This window comes from Sapajus apella, unplaced genomic scaffold (genome assembly GCF_009761245.1).
Source record: "Sapajus apella isolate SASKATOON/1434 unplaced genomic scaffold, GSC_monkey_1.0 scaffold4, whole genome shotgun sequence".
Lineage (NCBI taxonomy): Eukaryota > Metazoa > Chordata > Mammalia > Primates > Cebidae > Sapajus > Sapajus apella.
In genome coordinates, this window is record NW_022436944.1 from 11853306 (window position 1) to 11875491 (window position 22186).

At 39.1% G+C, this 22186-nt stretch overlaps 2 long non-coding RNA genes across 2 annotated transcripts in view; both read left to right on the forward strand.

Moving 5' to 3' along the window:
* The window catches only part of LOC116536460, a 75029-nt gene that overhangs the window by 20647 nt on the left and 32196 nt on the right, over positions 1 to 22186 (forward strand). Inside the window, exon 3 of the long non-coding RNA XR_004262649.1 lies at positions 17153 to 17240. This is a non-coding gene — a long non-coding RNA (uncharacterized LOC116536460). The remainder of the gene's footprint in view (positions 1 to 17152; positions 17241 to 22186) is intronic.
* On the forward strand, positions 1086 to 6158 carry LOC116536472. The gene is made up of 3 exons (XR_004262657.1): positions 1086 to 1096; positions 3481 to 3485; positions 4718 to 6158. It is a non-coding gene; the product is annotated as an uncharacterized LOC116536472 (long non-coding RNA).

The following is a 22186-nucleotide window of genomic DNA, read 5'->3' on the forward strand; positions in this document are numbered from 1 at the left end:
AACGCCCATTTCTTCCCTCTCTTTAATATTGAATATTATTATCAATCTTAGTATTTGTCAACCTGAAAGGCAAAAAATGAGATTTCATTTTATTTTTTAGAGATTGGGGTCTCACTCTGTCACCTATGCTGGAGTGCAGTGGTATGATCATAGCTCACTTCAGCTTCTGCCTCAAGGGATCCTCCACCTCAGACTCCTGAGTAGCTAGAACTATAGGTGTGTGTCACCAAGTCTGGCCAAATTTTTTTTCTGTTTTTGTAGAGATGGGGTCTCTTTATGTTGTCCAGGCTGATTTTTAACTCCTGACCCTAAGTGATCCTCCCACCTCAGCCTCCCAAAGTACTGGGATTATAGGTATGAGCCACCATTCCCAGCCTGGGATTTTATTTTAGTTTGTAGACTTCTGGTGTCCAATCTGACATATGCTAAACAAAAATTTTGGAGGCCATTGTTTTGGACTGAGCTCCCACATTAGTTTCCAACAAACCAGACCAAATCGAATGGAGTCACTCATGCTAAATGCTACATTATCAAATTGAAATTTTATAGAAGCAGACATATCCCAAAACAGCCCAGTTTTTCATAAAAACAGGAGACCCCAGTCTGCCTGAGTCAGCTTAAGGGCGACTCATCTGCTTTAACTCTTACATAAAAGTAAACTGACATTAACCAATCAGCTTTTAATCGATGTTTTTGTTTGTTTGTTTGTTTGTTTTTGTTTTTGTTTTTTTTGACAGAGTCTGGCTCTGTCACCTAGGCTGGAGTATAGTGACATGACCATAACTGACTACAGCCTCAAATTCCTGGGCTCAAGCCATCTTCCCACCTCCTGAGTAGCTAGGACCACAGGTACATGCCACTATGCCTGGCTAATTTTTTTATTTTTGTTTTTGTGGAGATGAAGTCTCACTATGTTGCCCAGGCTGGTCTTGAACTCCTGGCCTCAAGTGATCCTCCTACCTTGGCCTCTCAAGTGCTGGGATTATAAGTATGGGCTCAGTCAGCTCTTTTATTTTCTATTGTTCTGTTTCTTTGTCCCCACTTTACAAAACTCACCGTCCTATCATTGCCCAGGGTGAGCTCTTGTTCTATTTTTGTAGAATTGGAAGATGCCCAAAGTCATGAATTGAAAATAAGAGTCAGTTAGATCTATAACTAAATTTGTGTCAATTTTGTTTTTGATGTGTGTAAAAAGCTTGGAAGTCACCATTCCCATCCCTATGAGAAAAAGCTAGACAAACTAAAAATCAATGACTTTTTTGGATCTGTGAGAGAACTGAAGTTTCAGAGTAACCCATACCCTGAGATCTGGAGACAGGTTCATCTAGAGAGATACAGCAGAAGCCACTGTAGGAAAAAGAGTGGCAACACTTACTTCACCAGTAAATGTGAAGAATTGCTAGAAGTCAAGTGTGGACTAATGTGGCAGTGAGAACAGTGAAGCCCCAATCACAGGGGTATTAAATACTTCTTGCCACAATTTTGAGGTCTTTCTCCTTCAGAATCCTACCAGGTTCTCAGGGTAAGAAGTTGAGAAACCCCCCTTGTGGCCCTGGAAAGGCGGTGGAAAGAGTAACAATAGTGTAACCCTCTGAGCTGCTTCCCTGTAACAAAAGCCTACTCTCCAAGGGTAAAGTAGTCTCCCCGCTTATCCATAGTTTTGCTTTTCATGGTTTGTTACCTGTGGTATAGTATAGTATAAAGATATTTTCAGAGAGAAATCACATTCACATAACTTTCATTACAGTATATTGTTATGATTTTTCTCTTATTAGTTATTGTTAATCTCTTACTGTACCTAATGCAGAAATTAAACCTTATTACAAGTGTATATGTATAAGAAAAAACACAGCATATGTAGAGTTTAGTACTATCTGAGTTTTCAGGCATCCACTGGTGGTCTTGGAGCATATCAGCCACAAATAAGTGGAGACTACGGTATAGGGCAATACTGAAGCCTTATTCTACCTGGTGGAGTGGATTTTCACCCTACTTCACTCCCTAGACTTCCTGTCTAACCTAAAAGAAACAAAAGGAAAACCAAAACAAACATAGTAGGGCACTAGGACTAGAGTATAGTAAGAGAAGGAGGGGTTGGGTGATGTGGGGTCCTCTATAAGGGAAAAGGGACAGAAATACTTATGAAGGCCATGCCCTTGAGACATAGGCCCAATGAAAGACAGAGACTTAATTAGAAGATTATAGAACACCTCCTCTTCTTCACACTTTACCACCATATCAATATACTTTCAGTCGATTACAGCTGAAAGAGCTGCAAGATCCAGACTCTGAGTAGCAATACAAACGGAGCCACAAAGGCAAGAGGGAGGACAAAAACAAGGACACTAGAGGAATTTGAGGCCTCTGGAACTCACAGCTATAATAATCATTAAACACTGCCTAACTCCAGGTCAGATTAACATAAATCCTCACACAAAAAGCCCATTTACTTCAGTACCTATCAGAAATGCATAATATGTGGCTCTCAACAAAAAAATCACAAGGCACACTAAAAGGTAAGAAAGGGACAGCCTGAAGGGACAGAGTGATCATCAGAACTAGAATCAGATATGACACAGATATTGGAATTATCATACATGGAATTTAAAATTACTGATTTATATGTTATGGGCTCAAATGGAAAAATAACCAGCATGCAATACCAAATGCATAATGTCAGCAAAGAGATAGAAACTATTAATATAAGAAACAAAAGGAAATACTAGAAATGGAAAACTGTAACAAAACTGGAGAATGTCTTCAACAGGTTTAGCTACTGGACATAGTTGAAGAAAGCATCAGGGCATTTGAACATCGTTTAAACAGAAATTTCCCAAATTGAAGCACAAAGAGGAAAAAGAGTCTCAAAAACCCAGAAAATTGAAGAACTGTGGACAATATCAAAAGGGGTAACATATGCATAATTTAAATACTGGAAGGATAAGATAAAAAAATTATGATCAAATATTTGAAAAAAATATTTCTTGGTAAATTAGATGATCAGACATATAAACTGCCTATTCAGGATAAAGTCAATGGCTTTTAAAAGGAGGTTGGGTAGTTCATCTATAAATTTCATGTATTCTCATCACATGTATTTCAATATCTGATCATTAAGTCTCTCATTACCTTGGTAGGAAAAGCCTAGAGGATTTTCTTCAGTGAAAGCGTTAATGGATTTTTTTCGACTCAAAGATGAGTAACCTTGTCAGGGAATGAGGTGTTGAGAGTGGAGGATAAACAGCAGAAATATAAGAGTACAGTCAGGCATGTGGCTCACGCCTATAATCCTAACAGTTTGGGAGGCCACGACAGGCCTATCACTTGAGCCTTGGTGTTTGAGACCAGCCTGGGCAACATGATGAAACCCACTCTCTACATAAAATACAAAAAATTAGCTGGACATTGTGGTGTGTGCCTGTAGTCCCAACTCCTCTGGAGGCTGAGGTAGGAGGATTGCTTGAGCCCCGGAGGCAGAAGTTACAGTGAGTCAAGATAGCACCACTGCATTCCAGCGTGGGTGACAGAGGAATACTGTCTCAAAAGGAAAAAAAAAAAAAAAAAAGAATATAACTACCTCCAGAAATCAAGCATTCAGGCACAGATTTTTTTTTCTGTAAGATTTGTTTTATGCTGCAAATTCCTACATGAACTCGTTAAATTGATATATATTTATCACAGGGAAAACAATGTGATTATTAATAGAAGGATGACAGCTTAGTCTTGAGTGGTATGAGTCATGAAAAGAATAAGTAAAAAAACAACAACAACAAAAAAAAACAAATAAAAAACAATCAAAAGAGTCTCATTCACCAAGAGCTGAACCCTTCACAAAGTTTAGCTTTCATGACTAGCATTTGTGTAATTGTTATGATTGTCATGCGGCCTCCATGCAAATCTTCCAATTTTCCTAGATGAGAATTTCCAGCAGTTTCTTATCAGCCATGGCTGTTACATGAGTTCCCTCCCCTGAGTTACAACAATCTAGCCAGCACTGTGCTCAAAAGGGACCCTGAATCCTTTAGCATCTATCACCAGGTCCAGAGAGTTTCAAAAATGTTTGAAGTTGATGGTGCAATGGAGCATAACTTTCTGTTGGAAGAGCAGTATCTTCCAAATTAAATTGAGTAAGCCTCATTTCAAGCACACTTTTCCCTTGTTGCTAAATTTTAATCCATTTCTTCTCCCCACCAAATTTGGGATGAGCCACTTAGTGGATCTTCCCCAAAATACCAAATAGAGTTGCATCTTCTATGGCAGTTTAATGACAGCATTAAGAGCCAGAGTCTAAACTGAGTCCAGGATCGCACAAAATCTGCTCTATGTGCCTGCCTAGAGAACACAGCAGGGGATTTTCTGTCTTACGTAGCTAGGCACGCCGTGCATCTGAAATGAGAAGCATGCCCTAAAATGTTCACAGTTTCGTTTTCTCTGATTAAAAAAAAAAGTACAATAAAACATGATGGGGAGGAGAGACAAGTCAAACAACTCCACATGATTCTTGTGCATGAGCCACTTTCACACAGGGCAATGTGTGTGCAAGGCTTTACTCTGCCATCTCACAAGGCAAGATGACTCTGTAAAAGTCCCTGGAGTGAGGTGATAAGGGTGAGGCAAAGAAGGAGAAAAAAATTAAAATCAAGTCTTAATTTGGGACCATAAAGTGTGCTTACACCAGTTCAGAAAAGCAGAGAATTCTTGCCCTCTTTTTATGGAGAAACCATGAAGAACCACAACCTATCCAAAATGAATCACAGAAAATCCAGTCTCAGCATTTATTTTTAAATAACACATCTAGTCATATAATGGAGAGTCATAAATAGCATACATAACTAAAACTCCTGGCATTTAAAAACACGTGTGTAGCCTTCTTAAATCCAAGGAAACATTGAGAACTATTTATTTTTTAATATGAGCATTATTTGGGTGGCAGCCTTTGAAGGTTTCCTTTTACTGGTAAAAGACAATGATATATCTTGCCCTGATGAAGGCAAACCCAAGACAGGCTTGTAAGGTAGAGTCAGAGAGACTCATTAGCCAAAACTTTTCCTTTTCAGAAGCCAACTCATTTTTATCAAATGTCTTCTGAAGAAATTGCGATGTTCATCCTGAAATTTTCCTTTGCAGGAATCTATTGCAAAGAGTGCATCCGATTCTAGATAATAGTTTCTCATTTGCGTGAGGGCTGCTGTCCTTTTGCATTTGCTTTCCTATTGATTTCCACAGATATATTTGTCCTTCTGTGAGTATGAGAGCCATAGCTCTGTTGTGACCCCTGGTAGTGAGTGTACATCTCCATATAAGTGGTATAGAGCCACCTGGCTCTGAAATATGTGTGAGCACACAGAGCTTTCCTTACTTTTTAATCTCAGGATCAGTGGATTTATTGGGATGGTGCTGACATAAAAAATGAAATGAAACATCTGTGTCTAACAGCTGCACAAAATTTGGATTCATGTAAACTGCTCTGACATCACACATTCTGCATGTGAGTTCCATGAGTAGCCTCCATATGGTGCTAATACAATAACATGCCTACAAAGTCCCTGTGGTTTATGGTGTGATGAACTCCAGAACTGAGGAAATGAGCCAAGAAGCCTACACCATTTGCTGAATGGAGCCGGCTTTGGGTAATATCTTGTTCTCACTGAACTACTCAGTTTCACTAGGGATAGGAAGCCAGACTGGGCATAGTACCAACAATAAACTTAATGTTGGGGATGTTGGTCACCACTCCTCTAACGTGGTAGGAGAGAAGTCTCACGATGATTTTTCCTTACTCCATAGAAAAATAGATGTGGGATTGCAAACGGGTGATGGATGGGTAAGTGAAGCAAGTTTACCCCTTCTAGGCAGTCAGGAAAAGACAGGTAAAAAGAGAGAAACAAAACATACATAATGTTTCAAAGCAGATCCTAGAAAGATACAGCAATCCTTTTCTGGGAGGCTGGAGTCATGCCCAGGGTACATGGTAGCATTGATCAGATCAATGACACACCACACTGACCTATAGCTATAAACAAAAGCCACACATGTTCTCTTTCTTCTGCTAAAGACAGGGGCTGCAGGAATTTGGCAAATAGTTGTAGTTGTTCTGACAGACTACACATGTAGACTAGAAAAAAAATCTGTTCTTATTTAATTTTTTAAAAAAGATCTAAACCGGGCAGGGCGCGGTGGCTCACGCCTGTAATCCCAGCACTTTGGGAGGCCGAGGCGGGTGGATCACAAGGTCAAGAGATCGAGACCATCCTGGTCAACATGGTGAAACCCCGTCTCTGCTAAAAATACAAAAAATTAGCTGGGCATGATGGCACGTGCCTGTAATCCCAGTTACTCGGGAGGCTGAGGCAGGAGAATTGCCTGAGCCCAGGAGGCGGAGGTTGCGGTGAGCCGAGATCGCGCCATTGCACTCCAGCCTTGGTAACAAGAGCGAAACTCTGTCTCAAAAAAAAAAAAAAAAAGACCTAAACCACTTGAATATCTATTGGCCAATTAACCATATAGAGGAAGACTTTTGAAAAATATCTAGCAGCAGCTCAGCTTTCCCTATTTGCTCAGCATAGCTGGATTACTTCCCTCACATCAGTTGCTAGGATCAGAAAGTGCACACTGCAAGTGTAGCATTATAAACAAATTCATATGATAGATTTTTCAGGTCCAATAAACATAAAGTGCAATACTCATTTGCATGAGAGAATTACTAAGTGGATACATCAAGTTGGGGCCCCTTCATATTTTAAAGCGGCTTCTATTGGCTATATGAAATAGTGCATCCTAGCTCTGTTGGACAATATAAATACACAAGCAGGAAGAGATCTATCAGAGCTGAATTTCAAGAGTTTTGAATGTGGAGACAGAGAATCTTGGGCACAGGTGTGATTTCCATGGTCTGTGGAAGAGCGAAAGGAAGGTAGAAAAAGGAAGTAGGGATAGGAGAAAAATCAGGAAAGTGATAAAATTCTCAAAGTCCTAGCGAGCATTTTCATATACAAAACATCCAGTATTACCTAGATAATGTTTTTCTCCAATGACATATTTTTAATTTTCTTAAATTATTAGAAAGACAAAACTACATTAATAGAAAAAATACTTCATAAAGAATTTTGTTAAAATTTACTCACTATAAAAATGAGAAGCTCCTGTGATTTTAATGGACACTTAAGCAAAATATAATTTAAGAGATAAGCTTAATAATGGAATCACCATAGAGTGCATTTTAAAGCCAGTTTAAAAATTCTCCTTTATTGTGACCATCATGCTGTTCCTCTCCTCTATCATTATGGTCAGTGCAGAGATGATTGTCAAAGAAAAGCAAATGGGTTTGTGAGGAATTCTAATCTTCTAATCTCCTGGGGCCCACTGTGGTGGCTTAGATCCACCCCACTGCTGCTGAAATCAGAGTCTATTTTGGAGCTCTAGGCAGGTTCTAGAACCTTCTCTAATTACCCCAACTGGAATTAAACAAACTATACAGCGTTAATGAACTGTGTGGCCACATCTGCCTCTGCCAGACACGTTACAGCCTTGCTGCATGCTGTTACGTTACCACACACTAATTATCTTTTGGGTTTTCTGCACATTCTTTTCCAAACAAGGCAGCCCTGCCAACTTGTCAACAGGGCATTTACTCTAAAAATGAAATTACTTTATTTTTTTGCCTGAGAATTCCTACAGTCACTTTCTTACCGACAGAAATGGAACCGGGATTTTTTCTTTTTTTTAACTGCCTCTTTAAATTAAATGAGAGGGGGACAAAAATCTCTGTAAGCTAATACGTACCTTCTTTGGTGGTTGTAGTCCTGCAAGTTTTTCTGATTTAAACCAGAGAAGAAGAAATGTCACCATTCTCAGCTGGTAGGAAAAAAAAATGTAGGTGGATGGTGTGAAATTTAAGCAGACTTGGGAAAGAACTAATCCACATGTGGAGTTCTCCACTGGAGATGTGTTTTGACAGCTCTCTGGTAATATCCTGTTTTGGTTTGCCCACTGCATGTTAATGCATGAGGCAGCATGTTATAGCTGAAACAGCAAGGGTTTTGAGATCAAGTGTCCCAGCCCTGACACATTTAGTTAGGCCAGCACTTACTTCTCTGAGCTTCAGTTTCGTCATCTGACAACTGGAGATAAAGATACCTAACTTAATGAATTGCTGTGAGAAGTCAAATAACAATAAATATAGACGTGCTTTATATCACTGCTTGCCACTTACTATAGCTGTGAGACCAGATTACTTCATCTCTGTGCCCTGGTTTCTTCATCTGTAAAATGAAGAAAGGTAGTAGCAGTATCCTTGCCTCTCTGAGTTGTGCTAAGGATTGAATAAACTAAGATATATAAAATGCTTAGGATAATGTTTAGCTCTAAATGTTTTTTGTAATTTCTATTTATCAGATGTTATACATGATATTTTTCCAGATGTTCTTAACTTTATACTAACTTAAATAGAGCAAAACCTATAATTTATAACTCAACTATTACTGAGTATTTTGTCCAAAGCACTAAGATAAGTTCTGTATCCAAATATAAATTAGGTGGATGATTATCTATTTTGAAAAAAAAAATAGCAGGCATCATTTCAACAGTTCACTTTGACAGCACCCATTATTGTTTTCAACACAATGCAGAATATGAAGCATGAAACACATCCTCCAGGGATGTCTTAAATATATTTTTAATTCTAATATGAATACACGGTCACGGTAGAAAATTTTAGAAAATATTGATAAGCAATAATAATAATGATGCTATAAAACCGAAATCACTACTACTGCACTCTGTGCCACCACCAAGAGATACCTATGTCTTACATTTTGGTTTAAGCTATTTTAAATCAATTTTTAATTTTTTCAGTTGGTTGTGTGTTTATATGTGTGTGTGTGTATGTGTGTAGGTGCATAAAATTGGAACCTAATGCCTTTTTAAAATTTAATAGATCAAAAACATTTTTTGACATCACTATTCTCTCCCTTATTATATTTTACTTTTTATTTAGAAGTAGTTTCGAAGTTAAGAAGAGTCTTAAATATTAATACAGAGATACTTGAAGACTATGCAAAATCTTGTTTTTACTTAAATATTCAGCCATTCTTTTTAGCAACCTTGGAGGATTTAACCTGCAGCAATGGTTACTATGGGGTTTAACAGTACTTTTGTATTTCCCCCAGGCCTTCTATATTTATAATAGCTAAGATTCTTTTCTAAAGAAGAGCTTTCCTTTTTTCCCAGTTACATATTAATCATTTATTCATTTATTTATGGGATCTTGGATATTTAATTATTATTTTAGTTATAAACATTGTACTTTTATTATTTATTTTGTTGCTCAGATTGTTTCATGGGAACTTTTTCAGATTGGTTCCTGCACATTTTTTATGTTTGTTTTTTTCTTTTTATTTTTTTAAACGTCCTTACATTGAAACACCACAAGATCGCCAGGCTCATATTTATTTCCGTTGCACGAGCCCTAGAATCAGACAGTTCTTCAATGATTCCTGGTTCCTATTATTGGAGGACAGTATTTAGAAACCAGTATTATTAGAAGTTAAGTGCTCTCCTTTTAATATCATTGTTTCTAACCCCTTTCAGTGAATACAGCTTGGAGATAATATGCAGATATATATCTGTGTGTGTGTGTATATCTGCACACACACACATACACACACAGATATATATCTGCATATTATCTCCAAGCTGTATTCACTGAAAATTATGTGTGTCTATCTATCTATATATATATATATATATACACACATACACACACACAATACATATATATGGTATAGACACTAACTCATGTACTAGATATATCTATATATCTATTTCTGTAAATTTTCTGTAAATATGTGTATATGTATGTTTTCATTTTTAAATTTAAAATTTAATATATACAAAGGATAATACGCTGTGGTCAAGTGGCATTGATCTAAAGAATGTGAGACTGGTTCAGCTTTTAAAAATCTAATCGTTGTAAGCTATTAACAGATTACAAAAGAAAATAGATGCAGAAAATGCATCTGATAAAATTCCACATGTATTAATGACATGAACTTTCAGCAAAGTAGAAAGAAAAGAAAACTTGCAGCTGGGCGTGCTGGCTCATGCCTGTAATCTGAGCACTTTGGGAGGACGAGGCAGGTGAATCACTTAAGGTCAGGAGTTTGAGACCACTGGCCAACATGGTGAAACCCTGTCTCTACTACAAATACAAAAAAAAAAAAAAAAAATAGCTGGGTGTGGTGGCACATGCTTGTAATCCCATCTACTCAGGAGGCTAAAGCAGGAGAATCACTAGAATCACTTCAACCTGGGAGGTGGAGGTTGAAGTGAGCCAACATTGTGCCACTGCACTCCAGCCTGGATGCCAAGAGCAAAACTTTGTCTTGAAAAAAAAAGAAAGGAAGAAAGAAAGAGAGAGAGAAAGAAAAGAAAAAAGAGAGAGAAAGGAAGAAGGAAAGAAAGAGAGGGAAAATTTGCTTAAATTATTAAAAAAATCTACAAAAAGTCTACATCTAACATCACACTTAATGGTAAAAGATTGAAGACCTTTCCCCAGAGATGGAGAACAAAGCAAAGGTTTCTTCTTTTACAGTTTGCATTTATTATCATCCTGGTAATGCTAGCCATTATAATAAGACAAGATATAGAAATAAAGGGGATGTCAGCTCTATTCACAGATTTTCTCCATAGATATTTCTAAACAACTTAACACAGAACTTCCTAGAACTAACAAATGAATTTAATAAAGTCTCAGGATATGAAGTCAATGCATACAAATCAATGATATTTTTATATAATAGCAGGAAAAATTGAATTCAAAATTAAAATAACAATACCATTTATAATAGCACAAAAAATCACATAAGTATAAATCTGAAACAAATTATGTGGAAGCTGTATGATGAAAAGTACAAAACACTGAAGAAAAAAATCTGAGAAGATCCAAATAAGTGGAGAAATATACCACGTTCATAGATGAGAAGATTCAGTATTGTTAAGATAGATGTTAATTCTGCCCAATTTATTATATTGATTCATGAAATTCCAATCAAAATTCCAGCAGCCTTTTATGTAGATGTTGACTGGTGGTTTAAACATTTATATAGAAAGGCAAAAAACCTAGACTTGCCAAAAATTTTTGAAAACAAATAATGTTGGAGGGCTTCTTACCTAATTTAAACTGTTATGGTAATGCTACAGTAATCAAGACTGTGGTAATTCAGAAACAACAGACACATATCAATGGAACAGAGAAGAGAAACCAGAAATAAACCCACGTAAATATAGTCAACTGATTTTTGACAGCGATACAAATCCAATTCAATAGACAGAAGAAAGTCTCTTCAAATCAGTGGCTTGGGAACAACTGAATGTCCACATTTTAATCTATCTGGGCTACCATAACAAAAATATCATAGACTGAGTGACTCATAAGCAATAGAAATTTATTGTTCACAGTCTGGAAGCTGGAAATTCTAAGCTCAAGGTGTGGGAAAATTTACTGTCTAGGGAATGCCGGCTTTCTAGTTCATAGACAACCATTATTTTGCTGTATCTTCACATGGCAGAAAGGCCAACAGCTTTTTGGGGTCCCTTTTATAAGGACCCCCATTAACTAACCACCTTTCATAGCCTTATCTCCTAATACCATCACCTTGAGGGTTAGGATTTCAACTTGTAAATTTTGGGAGAAACACAAACATTTAGACCATAGCAATCAATATGCTGAAAAGACAAAAAAGAACCCCAGCCTTTATTTCACATCTCATATAAAATTAACTCAAAATGGATCATAGATCTAAACATAAAGCATAAAACCACAAAACGTTTTTGAGAAAAAACAGGAGAAAGTGAGGCTAGGCATGGTGGCTCGCGCCTGTAATCCTAGCACTTTGGTAGGCCGAGGCAGGTGGATCACAAGGTTTGGAGTTCGAGACCAGTCTAGCCAACATGTGTATGACCTTGGGTTAGGCCACTGAGCAAATGTCAACTTTGTAGTTCAGAAAACATCTGATTATGTCGACAACGTTTTTAATTGTTATAATTGGGGCCTGTATGTGTGTATGTGTTTGCACATGCATGCACACATGCACGCTACAAGCATTGACTGGTAGAGGCCAGGAATACTAATAAACATCCTGCAATGCACAAAACACACCCCCCACAACAAAGAATTTTCTGGTCCAAAATGTCAATTGTGCACCTGTTGAGAAATCCTTAGTTAGGAAAACAGTTTTTAGATATGACACCAAAAGCGTATTTATGAAAGAAAAATTGATAAACTATATTAAAATTTAAAAATACTTTTGTTTTGCAAAAGCTTTGGCTCTTTGATTAAGAGAATAAAAAAAGACAAGCCACAAACTAGGAGAAAATATTTAAAATCACATCTGTCAAAGGACTTATATCCAAAATATATAAAGAACTCATAAACTCAACAACCAGAAAACAAAAACCCAATTTTTAAAAACAAAAAATTGAAACAAGAGTTTTTACTAAAGAACATATTTAGATGTAAAATAAGCATAATAAAAATGTTCATTAGTAATCATTAGGGAAATGCAAATTAAAACCACACTAAAAACCCACATCATGCCTATTTGAATAGCTATAATTTTAAAACCTGGCAATATGAAGTGCTGGTGAGAATGTTGAGGATTGGAATTCATATATATTGCTGGTAGGGATGCGCAATTGTACATCCACCTTGGGAAACAGTTTGGCAGTTTCTTACAAAGTTAAACATATACCTACCATAAAACCCAGCAATCTCATGCCTAGCTATGTATCCAAAACAAAATAAGAGATGTTCAAAATATAGGAGAGGAAAAAATAATTTTCTCCCTACTCTTCAAGTTCTTAGTTGGAACAAACTCCTATAACAAAAGGTAGATTAACAAGTGGAAAACAAAAAATTTAACAACATATATAACTTATGTATATATGGGAGATACCCAAAGGAATAAGTAAATCACAAAGGTATGGCTTTGAATTCAGACAAGTACAATTGTCTACTGAAACAAAACAAAGAGGGAAGGATGTGAGGAAGGACAATCATAAGGAGATGCCCAGGAAAGCAGGATAACAAGGATAAGGTTTCTTACACAGATTTAAGTCCGGTGCCTTCTCCATTGTTAAGTCTCTACTAATGTAATGTCATCCTTCTCTTCATAGTACACAGGGAGACACCCGTACAAATGGAGATTTCCTTTATAGACATACATATAATTTGTACTCTGTTTTCAGATCTTCTGTGCCTACAGTTTCTCAAAATGATTAGCATAAAACGATCCATATGCCAAAAAGTCATATTTCAAGGTGGCATATTCTGGTCTCCTACAATACAAAAACCTATAGGTAAATCTTTGTAGCTGATTTAAAAATTGGAAACAACCTAGACATACCACAAAATGTGGTACATATGTGTAATAGAATGCCACCAGCAATAAACCTGAATGAACCATTGATTCACAAAACAACATAGATAAATCTTACCTGCATTTTGACAGGCTGGACCGAGAATTGTTAGATTCTATTCATATAGCACTCTGGAAAAAGCAAAACTATAGGGAGGAAAATAGATGAATAGATAGCAGATCAGGGATTGAGGGGTGGGTTTTCTATAAAGGAATAGCATAAGGAAACTTTGCAGTCATGGAATTATTATGTATAGAATTATAGTGATCCATAATACAATTCTGTGCATTTGCTAACACTGATAGAACTGTACCACAAAAAGTGAATTTTATTACATGTAAAATTTAAAAAATTCAACCCAGATAAAGAAAATGTGGCATATATACACCATGGAATACTAGACAGCCATAAAAAATGAGATCATGCCCTTTGCAGGGACATGGATGAAGCTGGAAGACATCATTCTCAGCAGACTAACAAAAGAACAGAAAACCAAACACTGCATGTTCTCACTCATAAGTGGGAGTTGAACAATGAGAACACGTGGACACAGGAGGGGAACATCACATACTGGGACCTGACAGGGGGTCAGGGCCAGGGAAGGGAGAGCATTAGGACAAATACCTAATGCATGTGGGGCTTAAAACCTAGATGACAGGTTGATAGGTGCAGCAAACCACCATAGCACATGTATACCTATGTAACACACCTGCACATCCTGCACATGTATCCCAGAACTTAAAGTAAAATTAAAATAACAACAAAAACACCTCAGCCAGGATGTGGGAGAAAAGATGGAATGCAGATTGTGATAAGTGCATTTTCCTATGTTACAAATTAATCATAACTTCCCTGAAAGGGATGGGGAAGAAATAAGCTGACCTAAGTAAGGGCCAGCTAACTAAGGGGTTCCAGAAAACCCTTCAGCTCCCCTAAGTAACTTTGGAAAACAGCAGCAGACCTGCCCCAGTGAAACCTTGCCAGGCAACCCCCCATGGCCCCAGTCTCCAGGCTAGAAATTGTGGACAAAACCTTTAAGATTCTTCAACACCAGGTCTATTCTGTGTCCTCAGGCTTTAGGCTGACCCTCGTGCCTTCGGATTTTGAGCCTGTTGTTTGTTCTGACACTTCAGCTCTCTGATAAATTCCAAAATAATTTCTGAATTTGAAGTTAACCCAGTTACTTTCATTGTAAGTGTAAGAATGATGGCTCTTCTATCGCTCTACAGAGTGGGATTCCTTTCCATTTTTAATGGCTGAACTGTATTTCATTAAATGAATGTCTAATTTACTTTATTTAACCAATCCCAATCATTCATTGTACTTTAGGCAATTTTCCACTTTTTGCTGTTATAAACAAAGTTAACTGATCCCTATAGGCATCATAGTCTGAGTTGCTATAAAGGAATACCTGAGGTTGGGTAATATATTAAAAAAAAAAAAAGTTTATTTGGCCCATGGTTCTGCAGGCTGTACAAGAATCATGGTGCCAGTATCTGCTTCTGTTGAGGACTTCAGGTTGAGGACTCATGGTGGAAGGCAAAGGGGAACTGGTGTGTGCAGAGATCACATGGCAAGAGAGCCAGCAAGAGAGAGGGGAGTAAGAGGGTAGGCTCTTCTGAACAACCAGCTCTTGTGAGAACTAATAGAGTGAGAATTCATTTATTATCATGAGGATGGCACCAAGCCATTCATGAGGGACCCGCCCCCATGACCCAAACAGCTCCCACCAGGCATCACTTCCAATGCTGAGGCTCAGATTTCAACATGAGGTTTGGAGGGGTCAAACATTCAAACCATAGCAACAGGAGATGACATTTCCTCGTGAGGAAGCAATACAAATTGAAATACAACCTATAGAATTTATATAGACATTATGCAATCTGCAGAAGCACATGTTGGGACTGAAAAAGGATTGCACTAATGAATTCTATCATAGATGTGTTTCTTGTTCTCATTTTAGAATAAATGATACCCATATCAGATTATCTGGGTGATTAGCACAATGGCTTTGACTTAAATATAGGAAGCCTACAGGTTGGCTGTTCCCTAATGCTGACTGCTATAGCCTATGTGCTCTACCCAACCCAGAAAGGATGCCTCTCCTTCACCCAAACAAGCAGTTGTGTCAGTTTTTGGGTAAAAAGGAAGATGGATTTCAGCTGCCCTAAAGAAACAAAGGCTTCTCTCCCTCCTCCTCCTCTTTTTCCTTCTGTGAAATTTGCCTGATCTACTGGTAGGAGAGTCTGTCTTGGATCAAAAATGGGTTGGCGAGGCACAGTGGCTAACTCCTGTAATCCCAGCACTTTGGGATGCCGAGGGGGATGGATCACTTGAGGTCAGGAGTTTGAGACAAGCCTGGCCAACATGGTGAAACTCTGGATCTACTAAAAATATAAAATAAGCCTGGCGTTGTGGCAGGTGCCTGTATTCCCAGCTACTTGGGAGGCTGAGGCAGGCGAATGGCTTGAACCCAGTAGGCAGAGGTTGCAGTCAGCCAAGGTCACACCACGGCACTCCAGCCTGGGTGACAGAGCAAGACCCTGTCTCAAAAAAAAAGGGTTAACTGAATTACAACAGGAAACGTCTCCAGTAACAGCCCAGCTTGCTCCAGGTCCTAATGGGTGAAGAGAGCGTCCCATCTCTACTTTCTTCAACTCTGGATTAACAGGTAGCTACTCTAAGGTGCCCTGGCAAAGTGATCTGTGCCTTGGGATTTCTGCTTTCAAGACAGCCTAAAGAAGAATGAATAGTTGCTAAAGGAAGAAGCAGTAATCAGGAACTCAGTCTCTAAATGTAGCTAATTTCTATTTAATTGGCCAGTAACTACATTTAAAATAAACACTAGCTGGTCATCAAAAACAGGAGGTTAAAGGATAAGCAATTGTATAAGCCAGAGAGAATTACTAGGCCAAAACAAAGCTAGGGGAAGTGGAGAGACGTGCTGCTTCAGAGAAAACATGATTAGGAGAAGAGGAATTGTCGCTGCTGTGGGCCTCACAGATCTCATAAAGATTTATATCAGGTTTTATTTGTGTTTGTTAGTCATCAACGAAACTGATTTTAATCACCAGCTGCTCTTTAATTATCAAGCAGTCATTCCTTTATTACATAAAAATTAAAAACACATGTAAGGGGCAATTTTAAAACTATCAAACGGGATGCATTTGGCACATCCTTGTGCATCCCCAAAGAGGCAGAGATTGGACAGGTTTCCAGAAAACCCTTCAGCTCCCCAGGCATTTGCTGAACCCCTGGCGGCTGGCAGTATGGCTTTCAGGCAACCGCAGCGACTGCTCCCCTCCGGGGGAAGAATGTGGAATCCGTAGAGCTGGGTTGAGGCACATCCGCTGCCAAACCTTCTCCTGCATTTGTAATCCCTGCTTTTCGGCACCACCCAAGATGTACTAATGCACCATGTAAAGACTCACTCCTGTTTCCTGTGGGGTTCAGCAGTGAAAGAGGGTGTGGGAGGGGAAAGAAAGAGAAGGGGAAACTGTAAGAATGGTTTGAGTGGGATCCCTAGGCTGTGAGCAAGTTCTTCAAATTGAATTTTCCTTTGAGGCAGACATTTTCCAGTTAAACTTTAAACTCAAACCCTTGTCCTATTTATCTCCAAAATGCAGGCTATGTGTCTCCCTCCTAATTAGCATGAAATTATTTCTTCTTTTTTCTTCATTAGAAATTAGGATTGATTTTTTTTAAGATAAAATTTGTGTTCCTGCTTAATTTTCAGATTCATTTGGAAGGAGTGCATTTTTATCAGAGAGACTGAAAAGCCTTTGAGAATCAGTTAAAAAAAAGGAATGCTCATGAGAGTCACAGTAAGTAGCACTTCTCATCAAACTAGCTGCCCAGGATTGTTAAAGTGCTTTTTAAAAGGGGAACTAACAGGGCTGCTGCTCAGCATTTACTGTTTTCTAAGAGCCTTAGCTAAATTAATCATAGCACACACTAGCCCTGTAAGGTAAAATAATGATTCCTGGTATTTCAAAAGCAATCAGCCATCCACAAAGAGGGAGGTAATGTCCCCAACAAGATGCTGAGGGAATTTCCACTCCCCTCCTGTCAGAGGCCAGCTTGTTTGTATCCAAGCAAGGACTTGGGTGAGCCAAGTTCTGTTAAAGTGGCCACCGGAATGAGTGGCCACCACACAAGTGAGGATGCTGAGGACTGTCCATCTGGGGCTCCCTGAATGCAAACTTGGTGGTGGGGGCAATCACATTATAAGTGCACAGGTGTGAGTCACAGACCTCCTGCTCCGAGACTCAAACCCAGCTGAGGCTTGCCCAGGAGGCGCTGGCCTCATCCTGGGCCACCCACACACTGGTGTGCCTCTGCACATGGAGGCCATTTCCAAAGCTGCATGAGCTATGGCATGGATTCCTAGTCACATCTGTACAGCCAGAGCAAAAGCCTGTAATTCCCGTAGAATCCAGTTCTTTGAGTCAGAACTCCAGATAAGTGTTTGTTTTCAGGTCACATCATTTGATTGTAGGGAAAAGCCTGGGCTATCATGGAGGGAAGAGATTGGGTACATTATTTGAAAAGTAAACCCGTGAATTGCTGTGGAGGAACAACAGCCTGCCTCTTAACTGGGGCCTTTCCAAGGAAAAGCAAAGGGGACCGCAGAAAGCTTCCTGGGAGACAGTTTAATTCTGAAAACAAAGCCGCACTTCCCCACTTGTGTGTTGGATAGAGCTGTAAAACAACACAGTCAAAATACTCATTAGGGCCACATCAATGTCTGCCCAAAGTCAGGCAAGCATTCCCAGGAAGCTAGGGGACTGTGGCAGTTGCACAGGTCACCCTCCTTTCTCTGTTGTCCCACAGCAGAAGAGCATGTGCCATTCTACTAAAGAGGGTGGAATACTTTGACTGAAAACTGGGGGACTGAGTTAGATGGTAAACAAGTTTGGAGTGGTGGTTTTTTTTTTTTTTTTAGTTATGTTTGTTTTATATATTTATGTGTTTAAAATATATTTTAAAAATTCAAAACAACCCAGAAATTCAGCAACTTGAGGAGACAACAGTGACGAACATTTTATGGCAATGTTTGGACACTTTAAAGATTATTTCAGGAAACTTAATGGTGATAAATGAGAGAAGGGACAACTTTTCTTAACTATAACATTTCAGCACCTGAGTACAGAGATCGAAACCAAGAGCTAGCCTTTCAAATTCATATTGTGAAGCACCTACAAAAAGAATATTCTGTCAGCTTTTATAACGTGGAGAGTTCAGCTTTTCATCTTATCAAATAAAAATATACCCAAATTATTGAATAGGCATTCAGTTAGGAAAACAGGGTGGGGTGATGAAACGTTTCTCATTCAGCAAACACTTTGCAGATATTTCTAGTCAAAGGTCCCTGTGGTCTAGGCTAGTGAGAGAAAAACGTGCCCTCTGCCCAGTGACAGAGGCTCACAGGGATCAGCTTTCACCAATGCAGGCAGGGGAACAAAGGGCAGGCTTCATTTGCCTGCATCCCACAGGCCCTTGTGCAGGGGAGTTCCATCTCAGTGCCCATCACGTGGCCTCTGGGGCCAAAATACTTTTTAATAATTCTGATTTTGAATATCAAATGGAAATGAAAAGTACATTTAGGAAGGAAGGGCTCTATCCTTATTGAAGAACGTGCTCTATGCAAACAGGTTGGGCAGGCACTAGCTGTTGTAAAGCTGTGGTTCTCAGCTTTGGCAGCCCACTGCATCACCTCCTCTAAAAGATACTGATGCCTGCATTACTCCTTCCTGTTCCTGTAAAGAAAGTAGAATTAAATTGCTCTATGGTGTGGCCTGGGCATCAGGATTTTTTTTTTTTTTTTTTTTTGAGACAGCCTCACTTTGTTACCCAGGCTAGAGTGCAGTGTGCAACCTTGGCTCACTGCAGCTCGACCTCTTGGCTTACTGCAGCTCTACCTCCCAGGTTCAAGCGATCCTCCTGCCTCAGCCCCCTAAGTAGCTAGCATTACAAGCACGTGCCACCACACCAGGCTAATTTTTGTATTTTTTGTAGAGATGAGATTTCACCATATTGCCCAGGCTGGTCTTGAACTCCTGAGCTCAAGCCATCCACCCATCTCAGCCTCTCAAAGTGCTGGGATTACAGGTATAAGCCACAGTGCCTGGCCAGCATCAGGATTTTTAAAAGCTCCTCAAGTGCAGTCAAGGTTGAGAACAGTTACTATAGAGTGATTTAATACAGCATTCAAGGCCTCTCATAATCTAGCCTCAGCCTGATTTTTTCTTCTCCCACCCCATCTCAGCCTGTGCATAAGCCACAGAGACATTCTCACTGTTCCCTGAATGTACGTGGCTCATTTAAATTTCCAGACTTTCTTGCACACACATTGTCTGTCTCTGGGCACCTAAGGAAAGTCAGCTCTAATGTCTCTCCTTTTCTGTGAAACATTTCCTGTCAAGCCCACCTTCACTACTAAGTCACTCCTTGTTCCTTGATCAGATGGCAGAACACTTTGTGCATATCTCTACTGGAGCCCTTCTCACTTTAAAGATATCTGTATATAGGTCAGCCCACTCCTCCCCAACAGCATGTGGACCCTTTGTAGTTTCAGCAGTAAGCACAGGGCTTGGTTTCTATGAATAATTATTGACTGAATGAATGAATGAATGAATGCCAATCTTGTACATTGTTGATGTTTACCACATTGAACCCAGTTCTTAAACTAGGATCACTCAGGAGATTCCAAGTCAGTAATTTGAAGTGGAAGGTCTGTATCATTCCTACTCAAAGTGTGGTCCATAAGTCAGCAGTGACTGTGTTATCTGGGAACTTGTTGCAAATGCAGAATATGTATTTTAACAAGATTCCTAGGCAATTCATATGCACATTACAGTTTGAGCTGTATTTTTAACAAGCTCCCAGGTGATTCCTTTGTAGCCTGGCTGCTGACCCGCATTTGGTAACCACTGTTCTAGACCTTCATTTACTGAATGGAGTGGTCCCTATGTGATTGCCTACAGGTTTCTTCTAGTCTCCCTGTTTTTCTTCCTAGTTAACAAAGCCCTAATTTTGTTTTGAAGGGTGATCAGCCCTTCATCTACCAGGTCTTTGCCTCAGGGAAACTTGACTCCACCTGTAGACCCTATATTGGGCCTGATTAGTTCAAAGGCATATTCCATTCCCCTGGCCAGGGATTAGTTTAGGGATAGACATGTGACAAAATTCAGGCCAATGAAATGTGAGCCTGCAGTGGCAATCTAGAAAAAGTGTCCTCTCCTCTAACAGAAAGCCACAGGAGGGGAAAATAATCTCTTTTGCTCAGGACATTGTCCTGCCTAAACATGATGCCTTGGACAGGCTGCTTCCATCTTGCTACCTGCAACAAGAGGAAAGCCAAAACTGAGGAGTCAGAGGAGAGGGATGGAAAGCACCTGGATCTTATGACATTGTTGAGCTCTTTTGTCTCTTGACTTCTAGTTATGAGACGTAGTTTTCTTACTGTTAAAGTCATTTCTGTTCTTTAAACCAAAAGCATTTCTTGATATACTGAATATAGTACATTTATTCAATCAATAAATGCCTGCCAAATACCCAAGTATGAATAATTGTAGTTTGTCTCATGGCTCTTCTTTCAAGTAAAAGTGATATTCTTTGACAAAAACAGCTAGTTTAGCTTGTAACACAAACAACCGCACAAGTGCTTTTCCTTGAGACAAGTATTATACTTTCATATGCAAGAGATGTATGTGCTTTATGCATGTTTCCCATTTCATAACACAGAATATTAAAAACGTGTACTTCAGGGTTGAGATCTAATAAAATGAGTAGTTATCACAGTTTCATTGAGGACACTCAAACTGGCAGGGATTTTTTTTTTGAGTACTATGAAATGTGTGGCAGTAAAGAATATAATAAATATTAATGTAATTTGGTGCTACTGCCCTGAATTGTGCTAAGGTGTCAGCAGTTTTTGTCACCATTGCTTTGACATCATCAGTGCAGGTGTCAATACAGTGAAAAAGGTAAATGGCATCTTGGTGTGATTATGGAAATAGATTGATCTAATGGACCACCTGAACTAGCCTTGGCCTTCCCAGGGATCTTAGAGAACTGCTGTAGTGGGTGATTATTTGGGAAATAAAATCTCTTAGGAGAAGTTATGGGTACAAAATGGTTATTGCTGAGGCCTGGAAGAGACTGAATTATGTGCCATGTTATGGTTCTGACTCCTTTATTTGGGTCAGTCTCACTGTTGCCTCAGTTATTGCCAGCACATGGGGCTGTTAACAGAGGGGTCCTAGGAGCATCCAGGTGCTGAGGTGCTTGTGAGGCCTTAGGCTGGAGGGCACAGGAAATGGGCTCACCCAGTGCTACCAGTTACAGACTCATTCAGAAGACTGTGAATCCACAACTAAGTTCTTTATTTCCCTATTCAGCCTGTTAGGCAATTTATCTTGTGCTCAGCTTAGAAACGCATTATTTAATGTAATCTGATTTCTGTTTATAATTCTTAAAATATTGCTAATAACGAAGTCATCTAAGTTCAGTTTTTTCTTGCCAAAATTTCTCCGATGCTGAATAATTATTAAATAATGAATGTGTTGTTTCACTCTGAGGGGCATCAAGATTCCCCCAAGCAGCACCTCCTTCCATTGCTTGCCAGCAACAAGCATTTTGGCAACACCACAAAGCACCAACTTTCAAGTTCTCACTGAGCCAGTCCTTGTTTCCAGGAAAGAAAACCCTGTTCTTGAGCCAGAATGAATGCTCTAAAGGCTGAGATTTTCTTTTCTCTTGCTAGAGA